Below are 10,241 nucleotides of genomic sequence, written 5' to 3'. Positions count from 1 at the left end.
GATGAATAATTGCTCCGGTCTAGCTTTTCACTAGGGAACGAGCTACCCATTTGTGTGTTCATGTTGATTCTAATGTCTTCTCTTCTTTTGCTTTTCTTCTTTCGATCACGTACACGTGCTATGTAGCGGCACTACGGTAGCCGATAGCCGGATTTTGTCGTCGGTGTCTCGAACACACAATCACGGAGTCGGGTGGGCTTAGTGGATTTTCTAAACCACACGCTCTAATACCATGTTAAGAAGTAGGTAAGTAATTAAGGGTGAATTAGTACCTAATTATGTGATTAAGTTAAGCAGAAGATTATGTGATATGCGTGTGTATATGTGTGAGAGAAAGAGAGATACACTTATGAACAACAAAAGATGAGGGATGAGTAACTATATTAAATTAGCATTGCCATCATCAAATACAAAAATACTATCAATGAGGTATATATAGATCTCATGTGCAAGGGTGCACATGTGTGAGGAGAATATAGATACAACTGTGTAAGGCCTATATTAAATGACCTTGGAAGTGGAGGATCTATAATATCCTACTTAAGTACAAGGTCCTATTTAAGTCGTTATAGTCAACACTTCTAGCTAGATTCTATCTAGGTACATGGTTGGCTAAACTAAGTTGAGCTTGATCTCTCAACATATCTGAATTAAAAAAATTTAGTTGTCCCATCAGATGGTTGATGAATCTTTTGCAAATACTCCCACATTTCATTTGTTGTGTGTAAGTTTCAAACATAATCGACTTGCTCGTCACTTAAGTGCATTATTATCTCCATTCTAGCATCGAGGTATTTGCTTTTCCATATGCTTTTCCCATATTCTTGTTCAGGCATTTTCATGGAACCATCTATTATATCTTTTAGATTATTACGCTCCATTATCAACTCCATTCGTGTCTTCCACATCCTGTAATTGTGAGTAAGTTTTTCAACTACATATTTTCTTACCATACTTAATGTGGATGTGGTCAGGTTTTCTGATTCTTCTTCGAACTCCATCTTGCTTAGATCGTTCGGATCAATACCAAGAACAAATTTTTTTGTCTTTTGATTGATGTCTCTAATTTTGCTCTGATACCATGTAAGAAATCAAGCAATAACACAAGAGATAGGAAGAAGATAACAGGGAGAGAGAGAGATCAAGAAATCAATAGTTGTATTTCTCACACCACATGAATAGTGGTTACAATGTGTATATATAAAAGAGAGGGCAGTTACAAAACGTTTTTACAAAAGAGGGTATTTTAGGAATGATTATTTATTACTTTATTTATCATAATATGTTTTATTTGTAAGTTTCTAATATTATACTTTATTTTATAATCTAACACATCTATACATATTCATTTGATTTGATTGGTTTGATAATTTAGTTACCATGAGGGATTCTTAATTATTGTGTGTCTCAATACCTACCTTTTCCAAATTGATGCACCACTTTTGACATACTAAGTTTTTGTGTCCAATCCTAATTGTATATGTCTCTCTTTATTTTACTTAGTGACTTGCTCTTAGTTGGAATCAAAGGCGCTTTTGTTAGAATTGTTTCTACATCTATACTGTTTATCTTAATTTATTTTTTCTTTGATTGGTTGTTTAAGCTTTTCCAAATTGATGAATTACTTTCCAATACTTTTTTTAAGTTTCAATCCTGATTGTGTAAACCATCCTCTGTTTATATTATTTTCTTGATTCAATTGTTTATATTATCAGGATTGTATCTACACAGTCCTTGCTAGAAGTGTTTTATCACTCTCTTGAAAGTGTTATTCTTGGAGAATGAAATGAAGTTGGTTGTGCTTAAATTGTAGAGAGCTTTATCGCATCAACAAGCCGACATGTCAAGGTTGCCGTTTAAAAAATAAGGGCTCTCCAAAATACTTTTGTGGACTCTCCTTGGATCTTCAAATTAATTAAGCTTAAATGAAAATTGCATTATTTGGAATGAGTCCACAGAAACAATTTGGAGAATCCTTATTTATATGTCAACCTTGACATGCCAACTTGTTGATGAGATAAAGCTCTATAATGTAAGCACAACCAACTTCATTTCATTCTTCTTAATTATTGTTCAATGATTGGTCCTTGTTCGAACCTCTCGTTTGGTCCCTATGATCAATTTGCTTGTGTGAGCAAATGTGATGATATGGCCTCAAAAGGAATTGAAGGGGTGTGATAGTCCTAACCACCTACGGAAGGAGTGTGAAGACTTCCAAGATGTGTTGAGGGGGGTGGTCTACCTTTGGAACGGTGTCGCGTTGTTACGCGCGTGCGTGGAGAACGAGGCGGGACCACTGGGGTATTGGACCGAGAAATAGCTAAGAAGGAGGAGAACGGAAAGGCGACGAACGCACTTGCACACGCGCAGACACGTGAGCACACAGGAATCACAGTCCAACAACACAGCAAAACGAGACGACTAGAAGTCCAAGTATATGAACACGTATATATATAAATATATATATATATCAAGACAGTTACAACTAATAGACCGGCAAGGCAAACACCAACGCATGTTCACTCACACACAGAAGAGCGAGATGGAGACTCTGCCGGAAGCACACGGGTGTTCCACGGAGTAGAGTCAGCCTCCCGAAAACCTGCGCAAAATGGCTATGGAGAGTGGCAGAGGAGAAGGGCTTGGTCCCAGTCCGGCAACACTTCGTCCTCTCTAACGCGCGATACCTTTTTCATCCTTCTCCCTCTCTTTTATAGCCCAAGGAGGGAGGCTGTTACATCATATTAATTCTCTGTCCTTTTGGACAGAGATACAACTCGATTCTCTCCCTATTGAATGCGTGCTACCTAGGATTTCACCTCAGCCGACTTGTACCTACCTACTTACTATACAACGAAAAGTGTGCTCGTGTGTAAGGGCCGGTTTACACATGCTAAACTCGGTTTCCGCCTAGGGACGGTTTTCTTCACGACATCCGCCCCCACCTAACCGCGCATCCACCGGTATGCGCCAAAATTGGGCTCTTGCTGGAGAAAACCGGTCCATGCTTTACTCCTCGTCTTCCGGTTCGTCATCCGCTTCCGACCGCCTATCGTCGCCGTCCATGCTTTCTAGATCCGGCTCGCACTCGTGTCATTTCTTAAACGCTTTGACCCTCTTCCCCGCTACTGTTATTGCCATCCTCGTACAGTCGAGCTCCACAAGATGGTAGGTCCCGTTGTCGTTGGCGCCTGTCACAACGTAAGGCCCAAACCACCTCCTTTCAAAGTTCCGCGTTGCCCTGTGCTGGTTGTCGAGGCTGTTGTCATACACTAGGACCCAGTCGCCTTCCTCGATCTTCTTTGGTCGCAACCAGTGCGTCCGGTCGAACCGGGTCTTGTTCCACTCCCTTGCCGCCCGCAGCTTTTCCTTCGCCCGTTTCACGTCCTCCGGCCTCCACTCAAGTTGCCAAATCTGCACCGCCAACAACTCCTCCCGGCTCATCTCGTCCTTCCAATCTACCACCGCCCATGAAGAAACCGTCCGTTCCATCGGCATGATCGGCTTTTGTTCGTACATCAGCTTTGTCGGCATAAACCCTGTCACCGAACTGTGCGTAGTTCGGTCCACCCATAGTGCGTAAGGAAGGAGGCGCTACCAATTCCCGACCTGCCCTCCGCATGTACGCACCAACGCCTTTACGATCGGCCCGTGTCCACGTTCTACCTTCTCGTTCGCCTCCGGATTGTACGCCGTAGTGAGGGAGAGTTTGACCCCTAGCCGGTCGAACAGCTCCTCAGCTTCCCGTGCATCCAGCTCACCCATACCGACACACTACCTCTTCGATCAAGAACCGGCATACCGCTGCGGTTGTCTTGTTATGCAGTGCACGGCCTTCCACCTGGTTCGTTAAGTCTTCCCGCGCAAGCACCAGGTACCGCATCTGTCGTACTCCCATCAACATCATTCACCAAGTCCACCATCCATTTGAAGTGGATGGTCGAAGGGTAGGTCGGGTGAAGCTCGTCCCGGTGTCGGATTATGAAGTGCATCTGACAGCTTTCGCAAGTCGTCACGAACCGATGCACGTCCCGATATAGTCCCGACCACCAATACTTCCCCTTTAGCTTCTCGAACGTGGCCCACGTGCCGCGGTGTCCGGCCCAAGGACTCTCGTGGTAGGGCTCCACCAACTTCTCCTGTTCCTCCTTCGCCACCACTCGGAGCGGGATGTCATCCCTCTTCTTCGGGTGCTTCCATATGTACCCGTCCCGAAGGAAGAATCGATACGCTTTCTTCCGTATCCGGTTGGTCTCTTCCTTTGTCCACGCCGCATCCGGTGTCATTGTTTTCAGGAGCCCGCTGATCTGGAGCCACTCCCCATCATACTTGCTCTCGTTGAATTCGTTAAGTGCCGGAGTGCTCCCCTTTCTGGTCGTCATGTATGCCGCCTCGAAGAAATCTACGCCGACTTCCTCGTCCTTCGAAACCATGCCGTCCTCGTTTTGGAACCTCGCCCTTGAGAGCATGTCGGCCATGGCATTGTCTTTTCCGGAAATGTGTCGTATCTCCGGGTTTAGGGACTTGATATACGCTATCCACCTGAGCATTTCCAGGTCCGGCGTCGCACATCCGGAAACCATGCGGAGAATCGGCAGGCAGTCCGTCTCGATTATTACCTCTGTCCCGATCAGGTAGTCTTTATCGGCCTTCACCGCCGAATCGATACCCTAGAGTTCGCGTTTAACCTGGGTGTATCCTCGCTGTCGATCACTAAGGACCTTCGCGCCGAACCGGATGGGGAACCTCGTGCCAACGTCGTCCTCTTGGTTGATCACCCACCCGATCCCTGTCGGGCTCGTGTCCACCGTCATGTAGATGGGGACTCCCTTGTCGGAAGCCGCTTTACGGAGAGTTTGTGCTACCGTAAGTGCCTCCTTTAGTCTCCGGACCAACTCTGTGTGCTCCGTCCTCCACTCGAACCTACGCCCTTTCTTCAATAGCCTGTAGAGCGGCTCCACAACATGCGCGTAGTGCGGAATCCAGATGTGGTAGAACGCGCAAACCCCAAGAATCTGCGGACCTTCTGAGCATTCTCCGAAACCTGTCCTCCTCCGCCGGCAGTAGAAAGCCACCCCCACCGACCTTGAGCTCCCGTAGCGTTATGTCGGTGAACCTGTGCTCTATGCCAACCGGATTACATAAGCTTGGCTTTGACACGACCCCTTTTATCCGCTCCTCGCTGCCCTCCGACAAGGCAGCCGCAACTAGCCTCACCTTCTGGTTCACAGTCTTGTACTTTGTATCCACGCGAGCCGTCTGATCCGACCCGATCCTTTCCCCGAAGTCCGCGATGACCTCGTACATTCCCATCGAACCAACCGGAACAGTTCGGTCTTCTCTAAGGTCTTCACCGATCACCTTTCGCAACTCGCCTAAGGTGTCGTCAAAACAGACCGCCTTCACGGCGCCGCTGATTTCTTCGTCGGGGGAGAGGACTCTGCATCCCCTGAGCCGCTCCTCCGCTTGTTTCCTCTCCCGGCCGCTGACGCCAGCTATAGTACAACCTCCGTTTTCGGAGAACCAAAAATTCCTACCTACTGTACATGTGTGGGGTTCTTCCGGTACGTCCAGACTACCGCGGCCCCACGCCTTGATAGCCCTCTCTAAAAATCCCTCCGGCTATCGCCGCCGAGGGTCTCGCGATTCCTCTCATGGTTTGGATGTATGGTCAAGAATTGGACGGAATGTCGTCCATCTTGGCTCTTGACGCGCGTACGCCGAACCGTTGTCCAACACCTTCGTCTCCATCCGTGCCGCCGTGATGTATGGTTCTCCTAGTATAACCGGATGTGAGGACCTCTCCTGCACGAAGAAGTGTTGGTCGATCTCGACATCACCGATTTTCACCCGTACGTTCGGGCAAGCTCCATGTAGTTCTTCCGTGGCGCGCGTTATTGCCCGTATTTTCCAGCCGTGTTTGGTGTTGATCGTCCATTTTCCCCTTTTGTAGAAGTCCATGGACATCAAGTTGATTTCTGAATCGTGGTCCACCAACACCACCACCGGCTCCAGGACATCCCCAATCTTAACAGGGGTCTCTGTGGTCGCTCTGGCCCAGTGCGGCCTCGAATAGTGGCTCTCCGCCAACTCGTCTTCTAGCGTCGTGTCCTCTATGTGCGTCGTTCACACTTCCAATGGCTTCTCCGGCTCTGGCTCTGTTGACAGCCTCTTCCTCTTCACCAAGTCCATGATGGAGTCATGGAACTCCTTGGCGATCCCGAGCACTTCCCTCAGTGACAAATCCACTTTGCTGTCGAGGATACGTTCCTTCAGGACCTTTCGTAGGTCTGTGGTCCTTTCGATTTCCGTGCTCAACGGGTACCCGGCCTTCTTGGCTTTATCCGGTGCGCCGGTCGCACCAGCCTCATTCTGCCTTTGACCGAATCGAGTCTCGTATCGTTGCGAGGGCCCGGCCCCTCCAGTTTTACTTACTCGCTTGTCTTCCACCAAAGCCTCGTAGTTCTGGCATGTGGCTTCAACGAAGCCGGTCTTCTCTTCGACCGGGTCACTCCACCTAGTTACCTCCCGAACCCATTTCTCTGCGCGGTCCGCTTCTTCTTTCCTTAGTCGTGCGTCGGCGAGGCCTTCCAGCATCAACAGCCAGAATCCGGCTTTGTTCGTCTTCCGGGCCTCACCACCTACGACCCGGATCCCAGCCGACGCAGAGTAGTGGACGGTCTCCGCGTGGCGAGCCGCCGCTTCTTCCATCAACCGTTTCATACCCCCTTGTCCGATATTGAGGTCCAGGGCCCGACCGTTCCATAGGTACACCACGTTGGGTCTCATTGCCTCGGCGAAGTCCCCACAGTCCTTCCGAACGTGGCCGTCTGCGTCGCACCACAAACACCGATTTCCAGCCAGAGGCCTTCGATCACGAGCCTGTTCGCCGCCGTCCCTTCGTGCCTGTACAATCTGGAGGTCCTTTACCATCCTAGTCAGCTCTTCTACTGCTGCTCCTTCGGACGAGCCTTTGACCATGCTGGTCGAAGTCGATCCTGTCTCGAGCCAGTCTCGGGTCTCTTCCCTTCGCGTTGGCGGGGTTGGCTCAAGTTTCCTTGTTGCTACAGAGCCCGCCCCGGTTGATCCTTTATTGACCCAATCTCGCCGTTTGTCGAAACGGCCGCAGACTCTCTTCACCACTGCCTAGTCGGTCGTCAGCCTGTCATCAGTCTTCAGCAGGAGACCCACTTGCTCCTGGTCCCTCGCATCCACCAGCAGGACGCGACTTGTATCTAATACGGTCCGGTCCAACGCCGAAAGACGCGCGAAGCGTTCTTCAAACTCTCGAAGGAGCACCGACACGTTTCTCCCCTTTTCGGGGGTCTCTACCCATTCCATGAAGTCCCGTTTCGAGAGCCGAAGCACGTCATCAAGCCCATATTTTTCGAGGAGCCGACCTTCAAACTCTTCCCAGGTCCGGCTCTCAGCCCGTACCTCGAGCACCTCCGCATGGATGCCCTGCATTGCCACCCGAGGCAATTCGGTTAGTCACCTTTCTTCCGGAATGTCTCTCATTACCATCTCGGCCCGGTAGCCCTCCAAATAGCTCGTGGCGTCCTTCCCACCGAACCGGCCTATCGTGCCGACGACCGCTTCAATAGCCCTATCGAGGGCGCGTGCACCTTCGCGCATTGTCGCGTTGCTACGCGTGTGCGTGGAGAAACGAGGCGGGACCACCAGGGTCTCGAACCGAAGAGCAGGTGATAGGAGGGGAAAGAGAAAGAGAGAGACGACCGGTTACGTATGAGCAAAGAAACATAGGGGCACGGCCCGTCAGCGCAGAAAACACGAATGGACACAGAGACAGAGAGAAACGAATGTTTGTATATTAACAGATGACACCAAAAACAACAGAGCACGCGAGTGGTTACAACCGAACAGGCCGGCGAACAGATGTCGATGCTTGTTCGTCTGCACACGAAAGGGGGTAGGATGGAGGTGTTGCCGGAAGCACACAGGCGTTCCTCGAAGCAGCGCGAGCCTCCTGAAAACCTGTAGAGAAGATCAATAGAGAATAAACAGAGGAGAAGCGTTCAGATACGGTCCGACAGCACTTCGTCCTCCTCAATGCGCGATCCCTTCCTCCCCGTGTCTCCCTCTCTTTTATAGCTTCAAGAAGGGAGCCGCTTTTCTCATTAACTTCCTACCTACCGAATCTAATTACCTCGGATATGCCTTTGTACCTAATTCTCTTTTATATACATTAAGGGGCGCACACGTGTGAAGGGCCGGTTCACGCGCGCTATGCACCGATTGCGCTAAGGGACAGTTTTCTTCACGACATCCGCCCCCACCTAACCGCGCATCCACCGGTATGCGCCAAAATTGGGTTCTGGTTGGAGAAAACCGGTCCGGGTTCCGGTTCTTTGTCCATCGGTTCGTGCTCCGCTTCGGACTGTTCGTCGTCGCTCTCCAGGCCTCTTAGATCCGGTTCGCTGTCATGGTGCTTCTTGAACGCTTTGATCCGCTTCCCTGCTATCGGTATCGCTATCTTCGTACCGTCGAGTTCCGCCAGGTGATACGTCCCGTTGTCGTTGGCGCTCGTTACCACGTAAGGCCCGAACCACCGCTTCGCAAACTTCCGTGTTGCTCGGTGCTGGTTGTCGAGGCTGCTGTCGTAGACTAGCACCCAGTCGCCTTCCTCGATTTTCTTTGGTCAGAGCCGGTGCGTTCGGTCGGACCGGGCTTTGTTCTTCATCCTCGCCGTTTGAAGTCTCTCCGCCGCTCGTTCCACATCCTCTGGCCTCCGCTTGAGCTGTCGTATACGCGCCGCTAGCAGTTCTTCCCGACCCATCTCGTCTCTCTTGTCTACTGTCGCCCAAGAGGAGATCGTCCGTTCCATCAGCATGATCGGCTTCTGTCCGAACATGAGCTCTGACGGCATGAACCCGGTTACCGAACTATGCGTTGTCCAGTCCGCCCACAAGGCATAGGGTAACAGTCGTGGCCAGTTCCCGACCTGGCCTTCGCACGCCCGGACTAGCGCTTTGACGATCGGTCCGTGTCCACGCTCCACCTTCCCGTTCGCCTCCGGATTGTACGTTGTGGTGAGTGTGAGCTTGACCCCTAACCGGTCGAACAGCTCCTCGGCCTCTTCGGCGTCCAACTCCCCGCGGTCAGCCACGATCTTCCCGACGCACCCATACCGGCATATCACGTCCTCGATCAGGAACCGACACACGGTCGCGGTCGTTTTGTTCTGCAGGGCTCGGCCGTCTACCTGGTTCGTCAGGTCCTCCCGGGCCAACATCAGATATCGCATCTGCCCTACGCCCATCGGCATCGTCACCAAATCTACCATCTATTTGAAATGGATGGCCTGAGGGTAAGTAGGGTGAAGCTCGTCCCGATGTTGGACTATGGAATGCATCTGAAAGCTCTCACAAGTTGTCACGAACCGATGCACGTCTCGGTACAACCCCAGCCACCAATACTTCCCCTTTAGTTTCTCGAACGTGGCCCATGTCCCACGGTGTCCAGCCCAGGGGCTGTCGTGGTAGGCCTTCAGCAACTCCTCCTGTTCCTCCTTCATCGCCACTACTCGGAGCGGGATGTCGTTTCTCTTCTTCGGGTGCTTCCACAAGTAGCCGTCCCGGAGAAAGAATCGGTACGCTTTCTTCCGGATCCGGTTGGCCTCGTCCCTTGTCCATGACGCGCCCGGCATCATCGTCCTTAAGAATCCTCCAATCAGCAGCCACTCCCCATCGTACTTGCTCTCGTTAAAATCATTAAGCGCCGGAGTGCTCCCCCCATCGGTTGTTACGTAAGCCGCCTCGAAGAAGTCCACGCCGACTTCCTCGTCCTCCGAAACCATGCCGCCCTCGTCGTCGAATCGCGCCCTTGAAAGCATGTCGGCCATGGCATTGTCTTTCCCAGAAATGTGTCGTATTTCCGGATCCAGGGACTTGATGTACGCTATCCACCTGAGCATTGCCAGGTCCGGGGTTTCGCATCCGGAAACCATGCTGAGAATTGGCAGGCAGTCCGTTGCCGCGTTGTTACGCGCGTGCGTGGAGAAAGGCGGGACCACGGGGGTCTTGGACTAGAGAGCGATGGAGCGTAGGAAGTCGTGCTTCACTGTTTCTGGGGCATCCCAGAAACACATCGGAAGCATCCGAAGGGAGAGCGAGAGAGAGAGAGAGCTTAACACCGACTCACGCACACACACACACACACACACACACTCGCACACACAGCCCAACCCGACCCACGCCTTATGTACAGAAAACGCAGGAGAG

The sequence above is a fragment of the Azolla caroliniana genome, unplaced genomic scaffold (genome assembly GCF_043228905.1).
Source record: "Azolla caroliniana isolate FFs.n. ecotype wild unplaced genomic scaffold, voAzoCaro1.0.p SCAF_21, whole genome shotgun sequence".
Taxonomy (NCBI): Eukaryota; Viridiplantae; Streptophyta; class Polypodiopsida; order Salviniales; family Salviniaceae; genus Azolla; species Azolla caroliniana.
The sequence above is the reverse complement of the archived record's forward strand: the minus strand, read 5'-3'. Positions refer to the sequence as shown.